The 24,943-nt window shown below is 48.9% G+C and overlaps 1 protein-coding gene and 1 long non-coding RNA gene across 5 annotated transcripts in view; one reads left to right on the top strand and one right to left on the bottom strand.

The window, feature by feature from the left end:
- Positions 1–24,943, bottom strand: part of DIP2C (DIP2 acetate--CoA ligase C (putative)) — a 488,945-nt gene that overhangs the window by 283,471 nt on the left and 180,531 nt on the right. The window lies entirely within an intron of this gene.
- LOC149122790 (uncharacterized) lies at positions 21,535–22,396 on the top strand. Its single transcript, XR_016219207.1, has 3 exons — positions 21,535–21,638; positions 21,790–21,902; positions 22,261–22,396. It is a non-coding gene; the product is annotated as an uncharacterized LOC149122790 (long non-coding RNA).

Here is a 24,943-nt window from a genome sequence, read left to right as displayed (position 1 = left end):
CTTCGATTGGTGGGAGCCTGGCTCACCCTCTCAGGAAAGGCACGAAAGGCCATCTCCCCCGGGTTCTGGCGGTGCCGTGTGGCTACCTATCACCCGCCCACCACTACCAACCACTCACCTTCCTCCACTCCAGGGGCTCTTCTCTTTCCTCTGTCACCCCGTAAATGCTCGGTGCTTGGCCAAGTTCCACCTGGACCAGCCCTGCTCTTGTCACCCAGGCTGATTATGTCCAATTCACTTATCTAGTCCACACCTTACTGAAAAGCTCAAGTCACAGCTGGTCCTGAATTTCAAATCCTACCACTGCCACTTCCTATCTGTGTGACATCAGGCGAACGACTTAACCTCCGGGGCTATCAGCCCATGATGGCAACATCAACCTTGAGACTTTCGACGTGTGAAGTGATGATGGATGCTGCACCTGCCGATGGACCCTCCTTCTCTTCTCATTGAGCTGCACAGCACAGAAAGGTGGCTCACTGCTCCAGCGTCCCGACTTCAGATCCCAGGGGAAAACCAGCTCCACAAATGGACAGCATGGAAGCGAGGCAGAGGCTCATCAGCCTGCTCTGTAGCATTTTGAGAATCACACACCTGCCAGTCCCACACCAAGCTCAGGAAATGAAAAACGATTTTAATGTTGTGATTAAAAGGAAGCAACAAGCTGCAAAGTGCAATGCCTTTTGAAAACCAATTTGATTGGGGGAGGGTGTTCTACTTCTGTCTTAAGAGCACAGATAATCAAATACCATCTTTTATTTATTTTTTTTTCTTTTTTGGAAAGAGTATTTTGCTTCTGCCTCACAGAACCAGCCTCAGCATCAGAACACCAGACTCTCGCTCTGCCACACTTAGGGAGACGCCACATCAAGCAAAGGGCAAACTCTGTGAGCTATTTTTGTCACGTCCAGTACGTGCGGACTGACAATCCTGACAGCAACATTAACATGCATGGTTTTAGTAGCACCAGTAACTAAGTGCACAGACCCAAATGAACACGTGTTAGACGTGTAGGCCTTGCCAGTCTGCTCAAAGATCGTGCTCTGTCGCCCAAGCTGTTCTCAATAAAACATCGCCTGTGCGTGGCTCTTGGGAGGCAGGTTCCCTACTTGCCCGCTCTTCATCAGCTTCATGGATCTTTCTCAGTGGGCAACTGTGTGGGTGCTCTTACTTATTTCAGGAGACAGGATACCCACAGACACCACACAGAGATGGGAACCCACTTAGGAGCCATCACAGGAAGCTCCGAGTGATTAAATGGGCCAAACTCCTGTTGCCGTGGAGATGCAATTAATGTGCTATGACTGCATCTCCTGCTGCACCACTGAAGACCATCTGGGCAAAAGAATTTGCTTTCACATAGTATTCAGTTGGTATTTATGTTTTGGTTTTCCCTGTGTGTGGTTGTTAAGAGAAATACAAATCAATAATGCGAGCTATCACATACAGCAGGAGTATGGCTCCCTGTACCTAATAGCTCAAAGGCTGTAGAAGACCCTATGAAGATTTTTAGCCACACGAATTAGACACATTTCGGATGCAGTATCTTTCACGCAAGGGTGTCAGGACGAAATTCGTGGACAATGTGTATTATGAAAAAGTGATGGCCGGCGCCGCGGCTCACTAGGCTAATCCTCCGCCTAGCAGCACCGGCACACCAGGTTCTAGTCCCGGTCGGGGCACCAGATTCTGTCCCGGATGCCCCTCTTCCAGGCCAGCTCTCTGCTGTGGTCCGGGAGTGCATTGGAGGATGGCCCAGGAGCTTGGGCCCTGCACCCCATGGCAGACCAGGAGAGGCACCTGGCTCCTGCCTTTGGTGTGCCGGCCGTAGAGCACCGGCCGTGGCGGCCATTGGAGGGTGAACCAACGGCAAAAGGAAGACCTTTCTCTCTGTCTCTCTCTCTCACTGTCCACTCTGCCTGTCCAAAAAAGAAAAAAAAAAAAAAGTGATGTGTGGTTTCAATTTTTTGCACCAAAGTCAACATCTTTCCATTTTATTTTTCCACAAACTTTTCAAGTACCCTCATATTCTAAATTCGTTAAAGAAGTTCTTTAACATCTTAATGTACTACTTACAAGCCAAAAAATCTCCTGCCCACCCTTAAGAGTACCATGCAGTGTTCTTAGTACATTCTGAGAATTGTACAACCATTAGTACTGCCTAATCCCCAAAATATTTTCACTACTTCAAAGAGTAATGTTTTACCATTAAGAGTTCTTCCCCTGGGGCCGGCGCTCTGGCGCAGTGGGTCAATGCCCTGGCCTGAAGCGCCAGCATCCCATATGGGCACCGCTTCCAGACCTGGCTGATCCACTTCCGATTCGGCTCTCTGCTATGGCCTGAGGGCAGTGGAGGATGGCCCAAGTCCTTAGGCCCCTGCACCCACGTGGCAGACTCAGAGGAGGCTCCTGGCTTTGGATCAGCACAGCTTCAGCCGTTGCAGCCAATTGGGGAGTGAACCATCAGATGGAAGACCTCTCTCTCTCTCTGCCTCTCCTTCTCTCTCTGTGTAACTCTTTCAAATAAATAAATAAATCTTAAAAAAAAAAAAAAAAAGAGCTCTTCCCTGGCTAGTGCCCTGGTAACCACTAATCTACTACCTCCATGGATTTGCCTTTTCTGGACATTCCATGGGAACAGAATGTGACTGTTCTACCCTCCTTGACTTCACATGTTTGCAAGGTTCATTCACACTGGAGTGGGAAGTCCCTCATTTTTATGGCCAAGTGGTATTCCACTGCATGGATACCACCTTCTTTTATCCATTCTATTGATGGACATTCAGTTTCCATTTTTCAGTTATTATGAAAGCCTTCACTATGAAGATCTGTCTATGATTTTTTTAAAAAAATGCTTTTTGTGGCTATAGGCTTGGGAGTAAAGTTGTCCTATTTTTAACTCTTGGAGGAACTGCCGAAGTTTTCCAAAAGAACTGTACCGTATCACATTACCACCAGTGTTGTATAAAGATTCCAGTTCCTCCATATCCCTGACAACACTTGTCATTGTCCAATACTTTAACTATTCCAGTGGCTCTGTTATCAATCAATTTGCAAACTTATGACAAATGTCTACTCAAATCCCTTATACATTTTTAACTATGTAAGTTTTCTTATCAGATACATAATTTGCAAATAAGCTGGGACTTGAACCGGCAACCATATGGGATGCCAGCACTGCACATGGCTGCTCAACTGGCTGCACCACAGCACCGGCCCCTTATTATTTTAGATTTATTTATTTATTTGAAGGCAAAGTGACCAAGAGAGAGGGAGACAGAGGGAGGGAAGGAAGGCGGGAGATGGGGGAGAGAGAAAGAGACCTTCCAGCTGCTGGTTCACTCCCCAGATGGCTGCAACGGCTGGGACTGGGCCAAGCTGAACTCAGGAAGCATGGAACTCCATCCAAGTCCCTCGTGTGAATGGCAGGGGGCCCCGAGCACATGCAGAACACCTAAGTGTGAACAGCCAGTTTCTAAGTCACTGAAATAAAAAAGCCTGTTGCATGGAAGAGTGGCTAGTTCAGCTCAGTGTGCAAACAAATGCACAAGTACTTTTACTTTGGGTGATCATCATAGCTCAGTATTTGGTAGCAGCACCCCACACAAAATTCACATTTGTTGGAATGTTACAAAGAGGTGTACCTAAGTATTAAGATTTCATGAAATTCATGCTTTGGTATTTTATCAGGAGTATTTGCAGGTGAATTGGGGTCTCTTTTTTCCCATGCGTCTGTGATGCTGAGGAGGGTAAGGAACAATCAGCAGAGTTAAGTGCTACCATGGAGAGTCAGGCCAGCAGTGTTGCTCACCACTGTTTGAAATGGCATCAGTGTCAAAATCCTCCACAGGGAGGAAGGCAAGTATCTTACAATTCTAATACCAGTTCATGACATCAGCGGCCTCCTGCAAGGGGCCAGGGGACCCAGGCACACAGAGCGCCTGTCTGAATGCGATAAAGCAGAGCTGGGCCCCAAAGATGTGGAGCCAGCAAAGTAGAAAGCACGCCACGACCACACCTGTATTTTCCATTATTTCCACACCTGTATTTTTCATTATTTCAACTTTCAGCTCCAACGAATACAGTAGAAAACCAAAAAGTATTTCTTTTTACATCCAGACTTACTGAAAACAATAAACCATCAAGGCCCATCTTTTCAATTGAAGAAAAGAATCAATGGACTCTCTTCCAGGTAATGGTCCTCCAGATAAAAGCTGTGAATGACCCGTGACCTATCAATAAAAATAATTCTATCTATACACACAAATGTTTTAACCGAGAGTTCTGAGAGAATTCTGTATCTTGTAGAGCAGGCTGCTTGGGATTTTAGCACCAATGCATGCTGGATTAGCTGCAAATCCCTAAGATCTGCTCATCACTCCTGTTCCTTCCTAAAAGGTGAAGCTGAAGATTTCCCCTCCTACCAGCTGCGATTAGCGTAACTTTCAAATTCTGTCCTCAAAATTCTTTAATTAACAAGCTCTTCACTAACTCAGTTCATGGCTGATTTCAAATTCATTTTGTTTTACGACCTGGATCTCCTAAGTCCTGCTTCACTGAATCAAAACAGAAAAAAATTCAAACGGCTTCAACAAAACATGTCTATTTTCTGGTTCATACGTGAAACTAGCGAGGTGCCATTGAGTCTCAGAGGACCTGAGCTCCGCCCAGCTCGCCCTTCCATCTCTGGGAGAGCCCCTTAGTCCTAGGGTCGGGATGGTGAGCACAGATTTCCAGCCAGAGGAACAGCAAGTGCTCACAGGTGCTCATAGGGTGGGAAGCCTCCCAGGGCCAGCAAATGACACCTCTGCTTACTCAGCGAAATCTGGGTCACTGGGTCACAGGGCAAGCTGCAAGGTGACACAAGGGAATGGAATGCTATTCTGTGGCCAGACAACAAGGTGCCCAAGAAATATTCAGGGTTCTTATTAAGGAAGAAGGGAGGAATGGGGAGGCCTGGGAGGTGGTAGCAGTCTCTGCACCCCTCTGCTGAGTAGGGATCTTAACCCCACCTACCTTTCCCACTGGTACTTCCACTCCTACACCATGCTTCTGCCACACCCACCATCCCTTAAGGAGCCCCATCTTAATTCCGTACTCTTGACTTGTCTTTCATTTCTACCTATAGAATGTTCTTCCTTCAAATACACCTCAAACTCACTCCTGACCTAAAACCTTAGTCTGGCTTTCAGAACTATTATGGTGTAACAATCAAACTTTGCGAAGGGCTTTGACACTCAGTGGTTTACAAAGTGCTTTCACACATGTTGCCTCGCTGGACTGTGACCAGGACCCAAGAAAAGCAAGGCAGTGATGTGGCCAGGCTTCCTCCCTTCTACCCCAGGGGTGCTTACACTTACTCTCAGAAGGACATTTCATTTCCATCCACGCCTAAGAGTCTGTGTCCCAGAGCAGGAAAGACCCTGGAGGTTGGGAGAGAGAGCGAGGCACTCCTTGTGTCTAAGCAGTTTAACACTCTGTCCGGAGAAGTCCCGGGAACCAGCTGCTGGAAGGAAGGAAGCCGTGTCCTGGGAAATGTACAGTCTGTGAGACCCATTCATGAACACAAAACAGGAAGACACGGAACCTCCTCCACACTCCCAAGAAGAGCAGTTGAACAAGAGCTTGAGGAGGGCTTTCAGGAAGGGAAATCACAGTGGCTGTCCTCCAGAACCCCCCAGACTGCAGAATTAGGACAAGTGAGTAGACCAGGAGACTCACCGGAGCCTGATTTATGGGTGACATTTTAATTAAAATGTTACACCACGCTTTAAAGAAAAGTAGCAATTTGGATCCATTGTGTACATTTAAAGCACAGTACAAATATAGCTCACTTCCGAGACCAAAGAACAGTACATTGGCAGGAAAAAAAAAAAAACAGAGCAGCCCAATTCATCTCCAGAAAGATAAAAAAACAAGCAAAGGAAAAACCATTGAAGATTAGAAATAGGGGCCGCCGTTGTGACGCAGTAGGTAAAACTACCACCTGTAATGCTACCATCCCATATGGGTACCGGTTTGTGTCCCGGCTGCTCCACTTCCCATCCAGCTCCCTGCTAAGCAGCAGACAATGGCCCAAGTGTTGGGCCTCTGTACCCACACACAGGAGTCCAGGATGAAGCTCCTGGCTTTGGCCTGGCCCTGCCCTGGCCATTGTGGTCATTTGGGGAGTGAACCAATGGATGGAAGCATGCCTTTTCTCTGTCCCCCCACCACCACCTCACCCCATAACTCTTTCAAAGAAATAAATACATCTTTTAAAAAAATAATATAAATAAAAAGATTCTTACAGTTCACCTAGACCAACTCCCACTGTGATGTGAATAGAGGGGAGAGACAAAGTAGATTTTATTTAGTTCACAGACTTAACAAAAATTGTTCAATTTTAGTTCCCACTCTGTAGGGAACAACAAACTCATGGAGGAAGACCTACAAAGCCTCCGCTTCAGCCATCTCTGAAATCCAAACTTCCCCTCTACCTGACTCATTCACCTGCTACGTTGTGTGCAGAATTTCAAGAATGCCCCCCTACCTTCCAAGAGCCTTTTAGTTCTTTTTTTCCCTAGTTATCCCCAATCACCTGGAAATATGAATACCACACACAAGCTGTGCACCTTTTTATATGTCCTGGCCCTTTAGGGGGTGCATTCATTGTTCCAGCTATGTTTTTTCACCCCCCAAGGACCAAGTGCCACCCCTTACGGTACCTGATACACACATACTCGTGTGGAGACGCAGGCTCCACTTTAAACAATCGGCTATCTAGGCTAGTAGATGGGCAAGACACAGTGTCTAAAGAGGAAAATGCAATGAACAAACCTGAAATGACGCTCTGAAGCCCCTGAAGAGGAGGCAACACACACCAGCTGTGCTCAAATACTGACGGACTATCCTGGAACATGGCTGATGGCAGGCTTGAAGAGGAGCAGTCCTCGGCCGGGAAGCCCCGAGGGTCTGCAGTGAGGAGGCGGGCCCTGCACTGGTGGTGACTGGTTGGCAGGCAGGGAGGACACCTGAGGCTACCCCACCATCTGCTCTTTATATTCACACCTTGCCCTGAAATTATAGCAGTCCTGATGTATACCTATAAACTATTCGTAAGGAACACAAAGCGCTACTCCATGCAATGCATGGGCGGACCTCAGTCACTGCTGCCTCACATAGATGGCAGGACCCTTCTTGTAGCAACAACACCAACAGGACAAGCACTGCCTTAAAGGAGGGTAGGGCGGGGCGGAGGGGGGGCACTGGTGCTGTGGCACAGCAGGTTAAACTGCCATCTGCAGTGCCAGCAACCCCTACAGGCGCCGGTTCAACTCTTGGCTGCTCCACTTTCAATCCAGCTCCCTGCTAATGCACCTGAGAAAGCAGCAGAAGATGGCCAAAGTCCTTAGGCCCTTGTATCCATGTGGGAAACCCAGAGGAAGCTCCTGGCCCCTGGCTTCGACCTGCCCAGCCCTGGCCATTGCGGCCATTTGGGGAGTGAACCAGCAGATGGAAGATCTTCCCTCCCTCCCTCCCTCCCTCCCTCCCTCTCTCTCTCTCTCTCTCTTTCTCTGCTTCTCCTTCTCTGTAACTCTGTCAAATAAATAAATCTTTTTTTTTTTTTTTTGACAGGCAGAGTGGACAGTGAGAGAGAGAGACAGAGAGAAAGGTCTTCCTTTTGCCGTTGGTTCACCCTCCAATGGCCGCCGCAGCTGGCGCATCCCGCTGATCCGAAGCCAGGAGCCAGGTGCTTCTCCTGGTCTCCCATGCGGGTGCAGGGCCCAAGCACTTGGGCCATCCTCCACTGCACTCCCGGGCCACAGCAGAGAGCTGGCCTGGAAGAGGGGCAACCGGGACAGAATCCGGCGCCCCAACCAGGACTAGAACCTGGCGTGCCTGCGCTGCTAGGCGGAGGATTAGTCTAGTGAGCTTCGGCGCCGGCCTAAATAAATCTTTAAAAAAAAAAAAGAGCCCACATCACCTGACTTAATATACTTGAGAATAATCCACACAGAAGGATTAGTGCATAGAACCATGCTGCTCCATACTATAGCCACGAGCAACATGTAGCTATTTAAATTTATGTTTTTTTTTAATATTTATTTTATTTATTTGAAAGAGTTACAGAGAGAGGTAGAGCCAGAAAGAGAGGTCTTCCATCCACTGGTTCACTCCCCAGATGACCGCAATAGCCAGTAGCTGAGCTGAGCTGATCTGAAGCCAGGAGCTAGGAACTTCCTCCATGTCTCCCATGATGGTGCAGGGTCCCAAGGACTTCGGCCATTTTCTACTGCTTTACCAGGCCATAGTAAAGAGCTGGATTGGAAGTGGAGTAGCCAGGACTCGAACTGGTGCCCATAAGGGATGCCAGCACTGCAGGCTGGGGCTTCAACCTGCTGTGCCACAGCGCTGGCCCTGATATTTAGATTTAATTAAATAAAATTAAGTCAGTTGCTTGTTTGCACTAATCAAGTGCTTAACAACCACATGGCTGGCTAGTGGCCACCCACCTAAGAGGTCAGCACAGACACAACTTTCCACCACTGTAGAAGGTTCTATGGACAGCTCTAAATAACCTCAGCAGCTCTGTAAAGAAGCCACTACTGTTTTATTTCAGTTACTGAGTATGTTAGTGTTCACCCATTTAAAAATATCTGTGCTGTTACAGCAATCAGATCTGTATTAGTTTCTTTTGAAAGTCTTGTTGTAGTGGGTAAAGCCACAGCCTGCGGTGCCAGCATCCCATGTGGGCACTAGTTCAGGTCCCAGCTATTCCCTTCTGATCCAGCTCTCTACTATGGCCTGGTAAAGCAGTAGATGACCCAAGTTCTTGGGCTCCTGCAACTGCATGAGAGACCCGGAGGAGGCTCCTGGCTCCTGGCTTCGGATCGGCGCAGCTCTGGCCGTTGCAGCCAATTGGGGAGTGAACCAGCAGATGGAAGACCTCTCTTTCTGTCTCTCATTCTCTCTCTGACTTTCAAATAAATAAATAAATCTTAAAATGAAAAAAAAAAAGAAAGAGAGTCTTTGCTTCCCTGTACAAACAACCACACAGATTCTCCATTTGGATCCATACTAAAAGGATGCAGAAACCTCAAACATAAAACGAAACCCCTAATCCCCTCCCCCTACAATTTTTACATTTTGGGATAATTGCCAGGGTTGCAATGAATAAACATCCTTAGGACACATGGCAGCAATGGAGAAGGTAGACAAGCAAGACCTATGGTCACTCTCATTCCCCACTCCAATCCCAGGCCTTGTTAGTTCCAAGAGCCGGGGGCAGTACAGCCTGGCAGATCGGAGTCCACCAACCATGGCTTCCACCATGCTCTGTGATCTCCTCCACCCTTGCTGGCAGTTATGGCCAAGATACAGCTGTTTCCTCTGCCCCAGAAACCCACAGGCTCCCTCCCCACCTCTTTCCAGGTCTTCCCTCAACTGTCAACCTTCACATGACCTTTGACTCTTCTCAAGGTCAAACCCTCCCTGCCCGCACGTGGCAGTGGCTGAGACACCTTGCTGGAGGACAGGCTGGGCTACCCTGGGAGTACTCTGAGGATCATGTATTAGACATGGGTAGGGCCAGGACACCAAGGGCTCACTGCCTGGACTCACCACCAGATGTAGCACCCACTTTCTCTCTCGCCCAGGACAAACCACAGCAGAGGACGTCACACAGCAAACTGCGGCCAAGGCTTTGCATTTCACATCTGCACCCAGCTAGGCTGCCCTCCAAGAAGAACCACCAAGGGAGCTTGGTGTCCTAAGGAAGGATTCCAGGCTCCTTTGCCAACTTCTCCAGATGAAGAAGGCCTATTGGGCTGAGTTGTGGCAAGGCACCAATACACATTCCCCGTAAGCAAACTCGCCAGGCTCCCAAACAGAAAACCTTTAAAGGACAATGAAGACCCATACCACGTGATGAACCAGGATACTCAGCCCGGAATATTTGCTGAGCCCCCATGTTCTTACAAAGGAAACCAGAACCCCTACTCAGTGTTCACCGTGACTCTGAAACTTTTCTGTCACATTCAAAATGCTGGTTGCCTTACTGAAGTTCAGTTTCATGTCCATCTTCCCTGGGATACAGAGAAAAGGGAGTGATTTTTTTTTTTTTTTAATGTAGCACTGTGGGGAGCAACTGGGAGCAACTTGGACCAACTTGGACTAGACTAAGTTACTGGAATTAAGACTTATTCTATGCATCTGCTCTCCCACAATATGGCGCTGGGAGAGGAGGAAACAGCTTCTACACAGCTGCCTCCAGTTCAACCAATAAACTGTAGGACCTGCTCCTGATTGGAGGAGAGCAGCGTACTCGGCGTGTGGGTAGCAGAGTTGGGATTGGTGGAAGAGGACTATAAAGGAGGAGAGAGACAAACATGCACGAGGAACATCTATCTGATGGAACACCTGTGCAGCCCCCGAGAGAGCCGGCCGGCGGTATGCCGCTCCCCCGCGGAAGTGGGGAAAGTGGCAGGGGGAACCGCCCTTCCACGGAGGTGGAAGGGTCAGTAGCCAACCCGGGAAGAACCAGCAGCAAACCCGCGAAGGGCCGAGCAGGCAAAAGAACAACGCAGGGTCCTGTGTCGTTCCTCCACGAAGATGGGGAGCGACATAATGGTGCCGTGACTCGGATATGAAGCCTAGGCAGGGTTTAGTGTCGTTCCTCCATGAAGAGGGGGAGCGACATAATGGTGCCATGACTTGGATAGGAAACCTAGGCAGGGTTTAGTGTCGTTCCTCCACGAAGAGGGGGAGCGACATAGCACAACACTCAGCAACTAATATTAACAGATTCAAGATCCTGACAGCTGTACAGATAGCCTACAAAGAAGGTCAAGTACATGTAACCAACTTCTGCACACATGGAAATAGAACTAAGCCCAAAGCTCTCGCCTTCTGCCTTTCCTAATAGCTCTGCTCTGATTCTTCAGCCCCAGGCTGGGGGCTCACCTCAACAGGCCGCGGCATCTTCCAGGTTCATTATACACTAGAGCAGCACCCGTCCTAGTGTGTGCTGCTGTGACTTCCCACCAGGTAGTCCTCGGAGACGTGGCTGTAGCTATTGTGACCTGAGAATGGCTACACCCAGGAATTAGCAGGAAAGCCCTCTCTAATCTGCTCAGATAACGGCTGCCACTTGCACTACAGTGTTGGAGAAGTGGGCAGGAAGTCTTTGATGATCCCGGTTCAGTGGTGCAATACAGCTAAAGGGCCATACATCTGTTCAAACTGATGGAGACTGTCAATGCGGCTCTGTAAGGCCCAGGAGTTAGAACTAATTCTCGAGATTTACTGTCCATACTTTCTGTTCGATATTTAAAAGGAAAGCATCATCAAGTTCCAGTGGAAAAAAAATGCTACAATCTGTCATATCAAGATGGAAATTTAGCTAGGGATTTTAATAGGATCTATGCAAAGGAGCAGATGGATCTATTTTAGGAAGAGTGCTTGCAGGCTTTTTAGAAACGTAGTGAAGTCCTTGCCAAGTGAAAGGTTGTTTATGCTTTTGCTTTGGAAACAGAACGGGGTGGGGATTCTTCCTTATTATTCTATAGATTAAGGATTAAAGTATTCTTACATGCTAAATGTATTAAGTATTCAAAAATAAAGAATTCTATTTGGGCTACTTTATCCCTTAAATGTAACTCTGAAAAAGGTGACAAAACATCCCACAGTAGCCCAGATTCTAGCTATTAAGAAGTGGGGGGAAAAAAATCTTGGAATCTGTACATCGCAGAAGCCCCACGGGTCGAGCCTTTGTTCCATAGACGACAACCGGGACCACAGCTGTTTTTAAACTGCCATAAGTAGGAAGCCCACCTTTGCAGCACAGTTGGGATCCAAGTTTAGCCAGGGGCTCACTGCTAGCAGCAGCCTTTCTGATCATTCCTTCTTTGATCTCCATTCCTTCTCCTCAGTCAAGGCAAGCCCAGTCAGGGATGTCTCCACGGAATACCAAGCCCCACAGCCACACCCTCAAAGCCCTTCTGTGAGGCTGGGGCACCAGGCACAGGAGCTGCCACCTCTCTTCGGGCATTTGAAGTCCCATAAAGGAACCACCTGCGAAACAGTACTTTGCGTGTTTATGACAAAAACTCAAATGGATACTGATTTTTAACAGTGCAGACGCTGCTACTACGTTCTGTCACCTATTCAGCGAATCTAGAGCCACACAATGATTCACATCAGTTGTGCAATTCTTCACCCATCCTGTGCAAAAGTCCAGGTTATTCAGAGGACTGCGTAAGTCTGAACTGAAAAAGTTATGGTTCGACATAATACATTTAAGATTCACATACCACTTCAGGTAGTCACTTATGTTTTTCATTAGCTCATTCAAACAAGCATCTTTTGAGTACCATGCATGCACTGAGTAACTATGGAATCGATGAGGAAGATTATAGTCCATGCCTTCAATAAATATAAACCGTAGAGAATATACACTCCCAAGCACGAAACAATGTTAAATGCTAGAGAACCTCAAAGGGGGGCCGGCACTGTGGTGCAGTGTGTTAATGCCCTGGCCTGAAGCGCTGGCATCCCAGCTGCTCTACTTCTGATCCAGCTCTCTGCTATGGCCTGGGAAAGCAAGAGAAGATGGCCCAAGTCCTTGGGCCCCTGCACCCACGTGGGAGACCAGGAAGCAGCTCTTGGCTCCTGGCTTTGGATCGGCACAGCTCCGGCCGTTGTGGCCAATTGGGGAGTGAACCAGTGGATGAAAGCTCTCTCTCTCTCTCTTTCTCTCTGCCTCTCCTTTCTCTGTGTAACTCTTTCAAATAAATATTTTTTTAAAAAAAAAAAAAAGAGAGAACCTCAAAGGGTTAATTATAAAGGATCCTAAAATGAAGACAAGTCTATGATTTCTACCTGTGGCAGGTAAGAAATGTTTCCTAAAAAGAAAGTAACATTTTCTCTAGCAATACTCCTTGCTGTCTGGATTTTGCTAAATCACTTTCTTTTTTTTTTTTTTTTTTTTTTTTTTTTTTGACAGGCAGAGTGGACAGTGAGAGAGAGAGACAGAGAGAGAAAGGTCTTCCTTTTGCCGTTGGTTCACCCTCCAATGGCCACCGCGGCCGGCGCGCTGCGGCCGGCGCACCGCGCTGATCCGATGGCAGGAGCCAGGAGCCAGGTGCTTTTCCTGGTCTCCCATGGGGTGCAGGGCCCAAGCACCTGGGCCATCCTCCACTGCACTCCCTGGCCACAGCAGAGGGCTGGCCTGGAAGAGGGGCAACCGGGACAGAATCCGGCGCCCCAACCGGGACTAGAACCCGGTGTGCCGGCGCCGCTAGGTGGAGGATTAGCCTAGTGAGCCGCGGCGCCGGCCGCTAAATCACTTTCTACGTGCTGTTTACATAAAATGCATCACTGTCAGGAGAGGCTCCAAGTTATAAAATCATTTGAATAATTTGTGCAACTTTCAATTGTGAATAGCTGAAGGGAGTGGGACCATGTGCTCCCCAGACTTCTTGAAAAACAGGGAAGGAAGGGTGAAGGCCCATTGTCCCTGTCTCTTTTTGGTTCTCCAGTTTCCAAGTAAGGAACAGAGGGCACGTCAGACTGGGGTCTCAGAGATGGTTCCAGAACCCAGGATGCCCAGAGCCAGGCATGGACCCTTGCTACCTCATGACAGAAATACAAGCCTTTTGGTGAAACTATAGTATCCATTACCCACACTGGGTATTCAGTCTTTCAGTAAATACTGTAGGCTTCTGGGGGTGGACATTTGGCATGGTGGTTAAAGACACCAGTTCCCACATCCACAACCCATACGGGAGTTCTTGGAACCGAGTCCGGCTCCGCCCTGATCCCAGCTTCCTGCTAGTGTGTATCATGGGATGCTGCATGTTCTGCTCAAGTGTTGGGTCCCCACCACCCACATGAGAAAGCTGGATGGAGTTCCTGGTTCCCACCTTTGGCCTGCCTCAGCCCAGCTCCAGTGGCTGTGGGTATGTGGTGGAGTGAAATAGTGGCTGGAAATTGACTCCCTTTCTCTCTCTCTCTTAAAAGAGAAGGATAAAAAGGTGTGTTTTAGAAGCCAGGACAGCAGGTGCCACCAAGAATCACGTTCCAGGGAAGTGACTCCTGAAACGTGGGGAAACACAGGGGAGGCACAGCCTATGGGGAGGCAGGCGCTGTGCTGACACAGAAAAGGCGCCAAGCTCCAGGGCCAGGCCGCCTGCTCAGAGAACAGTGTCCGCACTCCTGACCAGGACCTGCACGACGCGCCGCTGCCTTGCCCAGGGGGACAGAACCACCCTGCAGCGTGAGGGAGCCACTGGCACTGGCATCTCCTGTCACCTGGACCCCTTCACCAGGAGTGAGTGCTACACACAGCCCATTTCCTCGCCACACAAGCAGTGTGCTCTCTCTGGCTCAGGAAGATAAATACTTTGGCCTTTGCTTTTAGATTATGGGACTCAGAGGTACAAGGGTGTCAAGAAGGAACTGTACACAAATATCCCGGGATCATACTTAATATATGCATTTAGACCAAAAAGAAACTAGGCATTAAAAAAATGCATGTGAATTACAACCAACAAATTCAACATTCAACAAGGAATACTACCTTAAAAATGCTTGACCTACAAAATGGAAACCACAACTTCTTTAGCCATGTGATATTCAGGTATTTCCAGGGACATTTTATTAGCTGGCACCATCTAGACCACTCCTGACTCCTTCCATGAGAAGAGTTCAGTTGTTCTTCAGAGGCCGTTGGGTTGTTTTTTGTTCTATTTTGTTTTTTCTTGTTTAAAATCAGTTTTTAGGTTAAAGGGCAGCATCGTGTTTTCCAGAGTGGTTTTTTCCCTTGACCACCAATTTTATATAAATCAATAAGGACAAAGCAGTACATCAAAAAAAAAAAAATCAAAGAGCTTAATTTTGTTACAAGTGCAAAGAGTATGGAAATATTGGAGCCTTTTGACAGTAAAGGCCTCCAGCCCAACTCTTCTTCTAGGTGACCGTGCACACCCAGCCCCCTGCAGGATTACTCCCAGCATGCAAGATACAATGGAGGCTGACTGGGTTGGCCCAGCCAGGGGAGGCAGTTAGGAAAGGAAAGAGACAGGGAGAAGGCGGGAGGGCCACCTTTGGGAAATCCAGGTGGTCCCAAAAAGCAGCACCCTCACAGAGTAGTCGAGGGACCAGCCGCTTATGACATGGAACCACCCGGAAGGTTTTGAAGTGGCAGATTCCTAGGACTTGCCTCCGACCTGTTCAATAAAAGCATTCTGAAGGTGAGGCCTTAACAAGCTCCCATGGTAATTATTTTGATCTCTAAAATTAGAGGGAAAAAAAGAAAAAAGATGATGTTTGCATGCAGAACTGTCCACGGCACACTAATTTGAACCGGTCACTCAACATTCAGTCTTCAGCCTACTGCATGGGCACTAGCAGCAACATAGGCAAATTAAATTACTCCCACTAAGCCCCCTCAACCCCTGCTGGGACAGTCCACAGAACAGGGCAAATGAGCCCCTCTGCTCATACCACCCCTGCCTAGTGACTTCACTTACCCTTTAATGAAAATCTCTTAAAAAAAAAAAAAAAGTCTTATTTATTTCAAAGTCAGAGTTACAGGGCAGGGGTGGAGGGTTTGCAGGGAGAGGAGCCTTCCATCCACTGGTTCACTCAAGTGGCCCCAACGGCCAAGGTAGAGCCAGGCCGAAGCCAGGAGCTTCCTCCAGGTCTCCCATGTGGGTGGCAGAAGCCCAAGCACTTGGTCCACCTTCCACTGATTTTCCCATGCCATAAGCAGGGAGCAGAAATGGCCCCCATTTGGGATGCTGGTGTTGCAGGCAGCCGCTTTACCCACTACACCACAACGCCGGCCCCTTTAAAGTCCAGTTCATAGCAGTCATTCCTTCCACCCTAGTCCAAAGTGTTTTCACCTTTTTTGAAACACAGGGCTCTGACGTCACTAATCCCGTGTTATCTGTGACATCTTCTGTATCTGGTATACCAAAACTCTGAACAGTCTTTGAGTAACAGGCCTGGTTTGGCCAACTAGACCATTAGCAGCGGCAGCTGAACGTAGCTTTCTGCACACCAAGCACTACTCTAAATGCTCTACGTACATTAGCTCCTTCAAGCCTCCCAACTGAAGAGCACCGTTAGGATACCACTTGACCACCAGCAGTTAAACAACCAATAACCAGCTTAATTTAAGGTAGCCTTTAGTTAACAAAGAGTCGATTTCCAAGCCAGGGCTCTAAGTGGAATGTATACTGCACAAGCTCAAAAGGAAGGTCATCATGAGTTCCTTTAAGTAATTACAGATGTACCTGTAAAGAATAGGGCCAACATCTGAAGTTTCAGGGTGGCCTTGGCACAGACCACTGGGTACACAGGTCAGCGGGACCCACTGGGGATGAGGCTCCTGCAGCTCTGGCTCCTCTGCCCATGCACAATGGTTCCAATCAGTGTCCTGCACAGATGTTATCTAACCCCTACCCCTATCTGGTGATGAGCGTGTCACTGCAGGTGCTATCAGAAGTCACAACAAAGACTGGGTGGATTTTATCTCTTTGTGCATAGGGGCATTCACTTTATCACAGAAGGAAATTAAATTTATCAGGACTGATTTAGTTTTCCCAAGATTATGGCTGTTCACAATGTCCCATTTAAAATCTGCATTTAAAAACAGATTGTTTGGGGGCCAGCGATGTGGCACAGCAGGTTAAAGCCCTGGCCTACAGCCCCAGCATGCCATATGGGCACTGGTTCAAATCCCAGTCACTCCACTTACGAGCCACCTCCCTGCTAATGCACCTGGGAATGCAGCAGAAGATGGCCCAGGTGCTTGGGCTCCTGAACCCACGTGGGAGATGCAGAAGAAGCTCCTAGCTCCTGGCTTTGGATCGGCCCAGCTCTGGCTGTTGCAGTCATTTAGGGAGTGAACCAGCAGATGGACGATTTCTCTCTCTCTCTCTCTCTCTCTGTGCCTCAATGTCTCTCTCTAACTTTGTCTTGCAAACAAATCTTAAAAAAAAAAAAAAAGACCTGTTAGGTTTGAAAAAATATAGATTGTTTAAAATTTCTTAGAGCTTTTCTGGGGCTTAAAGATAAAGTTGATCATCCCATAAATCATCTACAATAAGTTTTTCTATGTCTTAAGGATGGTGACTGTGTTCGCTCATTGTTCAGAATTCCTTATCCTCTGAATTGTCAGCAACAACAGCATCCACAGATACTACTGGCAAAACTTTCAGATGTATGTTCACTTGGTTTATCTGAACATATTTAATCCTCAAAAAATACTCTTCAACAGTTTTGTTGCTTTTCTACTTCAGATTTCTGCTTGATAATAAATTCCTTTGCAACTGTCCCTGTGAAGTGTGTGGTTTAGTTCTAGCAGTTATTGGTTAAGACGCCCACATCCCAGGATGTGGGTTTGATACCTGGCTCCAGCTGCTGACTCCGGCTTCTGGCTAATGCAGACCCTGGGAGGCAGCAGTCAGGGCTCAAGTGGTTGGGGTCTCTGCCACCCACGTGGAAGATCTACACTGAGTTCCTGAGTTCCTGCTTCGGGCTGGCCCAGTCTCAGCCATTACAGGTATTTGGGGATGGAGCCAGCAGATGAGAGTTTTCTCTCTCTCTCTCTCTCTCTCTCTTTCTTGAAGGCAAAACCATCCAGCATTCTCTGCTCTTTGACGCCGCAGCTGGAACAGAGTCTATTTATATTTACACTAAGGGGCTTGAAATGAGACAGATTTACAGTAGTAAGAATAAAGGCCTGATGTGAGGCTTATTCTGTGATTGACATAAAGGACTTCAGACTTGCAAACTGTTAGGTTTAATGACCACGGCATATGGATGCTCAGTTAACGTGGTATGTGTCAGGGACTGTTAGAAGGGCTTCATCTAATCCTCGCGATACTCTGATTGGTGATCCCGCTGTACCCAAGAGGACCCTGGGGCCCAAGAGTCACAGCATCTGGGGCTGAGGCTGCCCGAGCAGTCTGCCTGGGGCGCCGCACACTCCATACCTCCCTCTCCAGACGGTGTCCTCAATCGGCATTCTGAGGGGAAAACAAATGACGGCAAGCATGCAGGTACTGTACAGGCTCATCTATAGCTAGCATGCCTCCCAGAACTTTAGCCTGAAGACACACTGAAATGGCAGCGCACCGGGAATCAATGCCAGGGGCTGAGCGGGCCAACAAGTTGGAGTGGGTCTGGAGAGGGGAGGGCCGTGGAAGGGCAGGATAAGACGAGCGGGGATCATCTGTGCTGGCTCTAAGGGCAGGGCGGAGAAGTTCCAGGCGGAGGCCACGCGCCAGGGAGAACTGCCCTGGTTCCGGGAGTCAAAAACAAGCTGAAGGACCACCTGTCAGGCTGATGAGCATCTGTGGTCTCTTCCAGATCCTGGGTCCTACCCATCCCAACTCGGAAGGAAACAGGGCAGTAGGGCCCCCAGGGCCTCGAAGCGGACCAAGTAGAACATCGCTGAGGGTACAGTCCTCCACTGCAACATGGCGGGTATGCTGGTCAAGGGCTGACTCCACCGGAAGCCCGGAGAGCCCTTAAGGTTTCACTTCCGGGTCAGCAAAGCCAACAGAGTGACGGCAATTTCTGGCTGCCATTCTAAGCGGCCATTGTGCATTGTCATGATCATTCTACTTGCTAGTTAAGCTTATTTTAGGATTTACAGTGTCTGCCCCGCAGGATTCCGAGTCAAACGCCCCAGACTAACGCAATAAACAACATTTTAGAAAATTCTTCCACGACCCGGCTCGGCGAATGCTGCCGTTACTCCAGTCGGTTGTCTCCTCCTTTCCATGCTGATGCTCACTCCCTACGCCAGCTCTGCCTCCCCAACACGAAGTGCTGCCTTGAAGCACGACCCGCGGGAGGCTCCATGCGGGACGTGACGGGAAGTGGAGGGAAGATGTTTCATAACGGGAAGTGGAGGGAAGATGTTTCATAACCGAAGCACCTTGCAGCACAGATGACTTACAGATCCCAGGAGAGCCATCTCCCTACAAAGCCTGTCAGAAGAAATCAGCGCTCACTGAGCAAACTGCAAGCAGCTTCTCTTCTCAAAGTCCTCGGGGAGCAGCGCGGCCCATTTCCTGGACCGGGGGCTCTGAGGATCGGATGCCATTCGAGTTCCTACACCGGACTTTGTCAAGCCGTCTGTCAGGACAGCAGAACAGGTGCGAAGTGAAGTGACCAGGAGGAACACCTTCTCTGTCTGTAGGCAGAATTCCACAAGAAGAAAAACAAGGGCAGATTTGTGGGGAAGCTCCAGGCCGCCTTAGGACCACAGTGGGTAGTAAAGGTCCACTTGTGCTGCAAATACCACTCCAGAGATGGACTGACAGCAACCATTCATTCACCTCTGCTTATTCTGACCTGCCCCCGCCCCTGCCTCCACCACCCTCCTGCATGAGAAGCCTGCCGGGTGGAAGTGGTCACTGACTGTCCCCTCACAGACTCCCCAGCCTCTCGGCACTGGGTCTCAGAACAAAATCACATGCCCCCGCCTTCTTGACCATGGAACAAAGTTTTGGAGCACAACCAGGAAATGCCACTTCTGGGGATGTCTGGCCCAGGCCCGGCTCAGGGGTAAGATGTTGAGAACACAGGATGATCAGAGAGCCAGAAGGAAATAAACCTTGCTGCTGGCCAAGCCACCCTGCCTGGAGGCTTTGGTTGCCAACAGCCCTGCCTAATCTCTGCAGATAAGAGGTGAGGAATGAGATAATTAAGGAATTAAGGAGAACTGGGTGACAATGGTGCTTAGCCTCAGCTGCCCAGAAGAGCTATCCATGTGGAAGCTTCAGCCTCAGAGACTCCTGATTCAGTTGATTTGTTTTAAAAACCTGAACATCATTTCTGTTGGATTTCCTGAGAGCAGTCAAGAGAAGAACCAGTCAACAGTGACAGCTGCTCCCCAACACCACAACCAGCACTGCCTGAATACCCAGGGTTCCCATCACTCTCCAGCACAGATGCATCTGACGGGCACTGAGTTCTTGTAACTCACCAGTGATTTGTGCATCTGGGTCCTCATTTTCTAGATAAACAGAATCACCAGGCCACCTTCTGCGCAACACCACATCTTAAGAGCCCTTCCCTTTCCTCACTTTCTCCCAGAGACAGTTCCTTGCTCCAGGACAGAATGGCACCAAGGTTGCCTGGAAGCTTGTCCAGGATGTGGGAAGCCAGGCTCATCCCAGAACCACAAAATCAGAGCCCACGTTTTTCAACACACACACGGAGCACCTTCTCGTGTTTTTTTTTTTTTTTTTTTACAGGCAGAGTGGATACTGAGAGAGAGAGACAGAGAGAAAGGTCTTCCTTTGCCATTGGTTCACCCTCCAATGGCCAGCGCACCGCGCTGATCCGAAGGCAGGAGCCAGGTGCTTCTCCTGGTCTCCCATGGGGTGCAGGGCCCTAGCACTTGGGCCATCCTCCACGGCACTCCCTGGCCACAGCAGAGAGCCGTCCTGGAAGAGGGGCAACTGGGACAGAATCCGGCACCATGACCGGGACTAGAACCCGGTGTGCCAGTGCCGCTAGGTGGAGGATTATCCTATTGAGCCGCGGCGCCGGCCTGCACCTTCGTATTTTAAAGCTGTGACACCCTGCATGCTTTGCCTGACCAAGAAAGTATGCATACACTCAGGCGGAGGCTGAAGAAGGGACCAAGCTTGTTGAAGAGAAGGCCCAGAAGGGAGTCAGTCAATTCTGGGGCCAGATCATTGTTGTTACACATCTGGGAAGAATTGACCTGAGACTCCTCCCTCCTGAGAGTGACAAGTTGAGAGAGTTCACTTAAATACTGCCTATGGACCTGGTCCAGGGCACACAAGTAAGCTCAATCACACAGAAGCTCCTTCCATCTAACTTCTGTCTTACTCATGGCTCCACTACGTTTGCTTGGTTGGAACGAGAGCATTGTATTTCTCTTGTAATCAATCTGCAAAACAAACCAAAAGATCGGTGCAATTTTTGTTACTTTGCAGATAAAGGAACTGGAGCAAGAAAAGGAGCTCAAGGCCAAAGAGAGTGGGGAAGCAGCCACAACCCATGCTTACTGCGTATGGGCTTCATAAAATGAGTTCAGGGGGCCAGCTCTGTAGCATGGGGAGTAAAGCTGCCATCTGCAGTGCCGGCATCCCATTTAGGCACCGGTTCAAGTCCCAGATGCTCCACTTGTGATCCAGCTCCCTGCTGTGGCCTGGGAAAACAGAAGAAGATGGCCCTGACCCAAGTCCTTGGACCCCTGCACCCATGTAGGAGACCTGGAGGAGGCTCCTAGTTCCTGGCTTCAGATGAGCCAAGCTCCAGCCATTGTGGCCATTTTGGGAGTGAACTAGCAGATGGAAGACTCCTCTCTCTGTGTCTACCTCTGTAACTCTTTCAAATAAATTAAAAAAAAAAAAAAAAGTGAGTTTTGGTGAATCTACCAAGGTTGCCTGGGTGGCGATTTCTCCTAGCCCTAAACATGCTGGAACCTGTTCCAGGTTACCATTGCCACATGTGCAAATCCTTCACAATTGTCCTTCCTCCGTTCTGACACTTGGCTTTAAAGCATCCACCTGCTGTTTCACAAAACAGCTACATTTCAGAGGTGACTCTCCTCTCTCTGGCTAATGCAAGCATGCTCTCCCGCTCGCTGCCCCTCCTCTCCAGTATGTCAGATGTCATCTCAGGTCTTGGGAGGGCCAGCGATGAGGGCTGTCACTTTTCTTTTTCTTCTAGATGAGCTCACCTGATGAGGAACATGGACGTGCGTAGTCTGTGTTAGGATGTGTTCAGCTGACAGTCACCTTTGACCTACAGGTGACTCACCATCTACCTTCACGGTTCGCAGTGTGACGAGTTTCTCTGAGCCTTCTTCCCACACACCTGCTGGCCTGAGCACCTGCCACAGCATCCGCTGACCCATCTTAGAGGTGAGAACTTCAATGCTGCCCCGTGATGGACAGGGACCACACACAGGGCAGGTGACAGGGGTGGGGGGTGGATTCCCTGACAGTCGTTCACACACCTACTCATGCCCTATGGTTTACTGAACACCTATTATGTGCCAAGCCTTACCTAGCTGCTAGAAAGGCAGCAGAGAACTCGAGAGACCCAAATCTCTGCCTTCATGCAGCTGATCCAGCTGGGCGGGAGGACATCATACAAAAGGAGTAAAATACATACATTCTGGGGCCGGCGCTGTGACATAGCAGGTAAAGCAGCCACCTGCAGTGCCGGCACCCCATATGGGTGCTGGTTCGAGACCCGGCTGCTCTACTTCCAATCCAGCTCTCTGCTACAGCCTGGGAAAGCAGTAGAAGATAGCCTAGGTCCTTGGGCCCCTGCACCTGCATGGTAGACCCCGAAGAGGCTCCTGGCTCCTGGCTCTGATCGGCGTAGCTCCAGCTGTTGCAGCCAATTGGGGAGTGAACCAGCAGATGGAAGACCTCTCTCTCTGCCTCTCCTTCTCTCTGTATAACTCTGACTTCCAAATAAATAAATAAATCTTAAAAAAAAAAAAAATACATACATGGCCAGCATCATGAAGACAGCACAGCAGGGAAGGAGGGCAGAGAGACTTCCAATTTAGTTGGTTAACATACACCTCACCATGGAGGGGCCTTCCCAGGAGGGAAAAGTCTGAGCACAGAGCCCCAGGAGCCCGGAGAAAAGGACTGGAGCAGACAGATATCACAGGAAGGCGTTCCAGGGAGGCTACAGAGTTTATCTGTATGCCTATAGCAATGACGGCCTACAGAGATTTGTCAGGTCCACAATTCATTTCAGTTTTTCAACCCTCTCCATGAGACTGCAATGCGGGCTGAGGGTTCTCACTTTCAGCTAAGGAAACCCTGGAAATGTGAGTGACATCAGAGCGCCCTACAAAGCAGGGAAGGGCTGGAATGAAGCCACAAGTCCCAGTCCCCAAGGCGGACAGGAGGAGAGAGTCAGCTCAATGCCAGTTCCTAGCTCAGCCCAGTCTGAGCATCAACCTGCCTGGGGGCTTACTCGGCCCAAGCATTGCTCCATGCCCCTCACATCCTCCAAGGCTGTGAATGGCCTGAGCCCCAGCTCTGTCCACCAAGTCAGTGAAGTGCCCAATCCAGGGGAAAGACTTCACACTGTTGAGGGCTGCTCCACCCGAGAAGAATGTTTCAGCAAATAAACCCACAGAGGGCCAGAGGTTCACCTTTCCCAAGAAAGTGCAAGGTAGGACTTCCTGCTTTAAGCACATTTCAACTTTGTCATTTTTTTCCACCGAAGTGCTGTCATGCGTGGAGATCTAATGACGAAGATTCTTTAATAAGGACAACAAAATACTGCATAAAAAGCCTGCATGCTCTGGTTTTCCAGTCCCTGCTTGTGGCCTATTTGGTGGTACACACTGGTACAGTTTAGACAGAAATCTCTCAACCCTTCTCTGATATAAGCTGGCAATTCTGAGGGAAAGAAACCAATAAACTTCTTCTCCCTAGTAAGAATTACAATTGGACTTCCCCCAAAGCGGTAATGCATTTTTACATCCAAGTATTTCCTGCCTCGCCCCTCCTCTGCTCCAAGTCATTTATTTATTCATCTCCTTTGCATCTGTGGCTCCCAAAGTGGCAGATCAAAATCACCCTCCTTCTTCTTAAATGCACACTTCCAGGCTGGACCTCCCAAGATTCTCATTCAGTAGCTCTTGGGGCCCAAGCAATAGCTGATATGAAAGTCAGTCCCTTCGGCAATTCTAATAGCCGGCACGGCAGTCCCTGGTTCTGTAACACAAGCCATCAGCCACATGCTGCTCGGCAACACTGCTGTTATCTCGGGGTCCCAGTGCACTTTTCTCTTTCAGTGACTTCTCACACTTGCCTCCCTAATTAAAGAGCAAGCCCTCTGCGGCAGTCATGCGTGGAGATGTAGGTTCACTACGAATGAATGTGTGCTGTTTTTAAAAACTGCATTGATGAGGGCTGGCGCTGTGGCGCAGCTGGTAAAGCCGTAGCGTGCGGTGCCGGCATCCCATTTGGGCACCGGTTTGAGTCTTGGCTGCTCCACTTTCGATCCAGCTCTCTGCTATGGTCTGGGAAAGCAGTGGAGGATGGTCCAAGTGCTTGGGGCCCTGCACCTGCGTGCCTCTCCTCCTCTCTCTGTGTAACTCTGACTTTCCAGTAAATAAATAACTCTAATAACTCTTCAAAATAAATAAATAAAAACTGCATTGATTTCCATGTTTCTGGTACTAAAATAAATTTATCTTTTAAAAGCATTTTTGTTAAGTTGACGAGCTGACAGAGAGTCAAAGAGACAGATCCCCCATCTTCTGGTTCATTCTCCAAATACCCACAACAACTGGGATGGACCCAGACTGAAGCCAGTAGCCAGAAACTCAATACACATCTCCCCCATGGGTGGTAGGGACCCAATCATTGGCCCCCTCACCTCTGTGTCCTGGGGTGCACAGCAGCAGCAAGCTAGAATCAAGAGCAGAGCCGAGACCTCAACCCAGGCACTCTATTGTGGGATGCAGTGTCTCAAGTGGCATACAGACAGTGAGGCCAAACACCCAGCCCTAAACTAATCTTTAATTCCATTTTTCCATGAACAGTTTCAAGTTTCCTCATATGTCAAGTGCTTGAAAATATGACTGTCCTCTCCCGCCAATTTCTCAGGAACTGTAGACAGGAACTCTCTGAACAACGGACTGTCTCATTTATTTTTAGCATCTAGCAGAATATCTGACAGAGAATTAGACTGTTCATAAATGTCTAGTGAAAGGCAAAGGCATCTTCCCCATAGGTTCCACTGGTACAAGGCTCTTTAATAGATTACCTAGGGGGCCGGAGCTGTAGCGCAGCGGCTTAACACCCTGGCCTGAAGTGCTGGCGTCCCATATGGGAGCCGGTTCGAGACCCAGCTGCTCCACTTCCAATCCAGCTCTCTGCTATGGCCTGGGAAAGCATTAGAAGATGGCCCAAGTCTTTGGGCC

The sequence above is a fragment of the Oryctolagus cuniculus genome, chromosome 13 (genome assembly GCF_051225735.1).
Source record: "Oryctolagus cuniculus isolate XC-2025 breed Fujian yellow rabbit chromosome 13, ASM5122573v1, whole genome shotgun sequence".
Taxonomy (NCBI): domain Eukaryota; kingdom Metazoa; phylum Chordata; class Mammalia; order Lagomorpha; family Leporidae; genus Oryctolagus; species Oryctolagus cuniculus.
The sequence above is the reverse complement of the archived record's forward strand: the minus strand, read 5'-3'. Positions and strand labels throughout refer to the sequence as shown.